This window comes from Corvus brachyrhynchos, unplaced genomic scaffold (genome assembly GCF_000691975.1).
Source record: "Corvus brachyrhynchos isolate BGI_N302 unplaced genomic scaffold, ASM69197v1 scaffold481, whole genome shotgun sequence".
NCBI classification, from domain to species: Eukaryota; Metazoa; Chordata; class Aves; order Passeriformes; family Corvidae; genus Corvus; species Corvus brachyrhynchos.
Genome location: NW_008236261.1, coordinates 123,181 through 123,410, shown reverse-complemented (window position 1 = coordinate 123,410; position 230 = coordinate 123,181). Strand labels below are relative to the sequence as shown.

At 70.4% G+C, this 230-nt stretch overlaps 1 protein-coding gene across 1 annotated transcript in view; it reads left to right on the top strand.

Annotated features, from left to right (window-relative positions):
• UNC80 (unc-80 homolog, NALCN activator) overlaps nt 1-230 on the top strand; it is a 140,158-nt gene that overhangs the window by 21,086 nt on the left and 118,842 nt on the right. The gene's annotated exons all lie outside the window — the stretch shown is intronic.

Genomic DNA, 230 nt, shown 5'->3' with positions numbered 1-230 from the left:
CCCACTCCCCCCCCCCGCTGCCCGCCCCTGCCGTACCCGAGGGTCTAGCCAGACACCGGGATCAGCTGCCCAGGGGTTTGTGAAGCTTCTTTGTTCCATCCCTCCCAGGGATCCCAGACCACCAGTGCCGCGTGCTCCCCGGAGCACCCCCTGCAGCCATGGGGGAACCATTGCACCTGCCCTGCTCACCGGGAGCCGCCAGCGCCCCTGCCGGCTGCGAGCGGAACTGC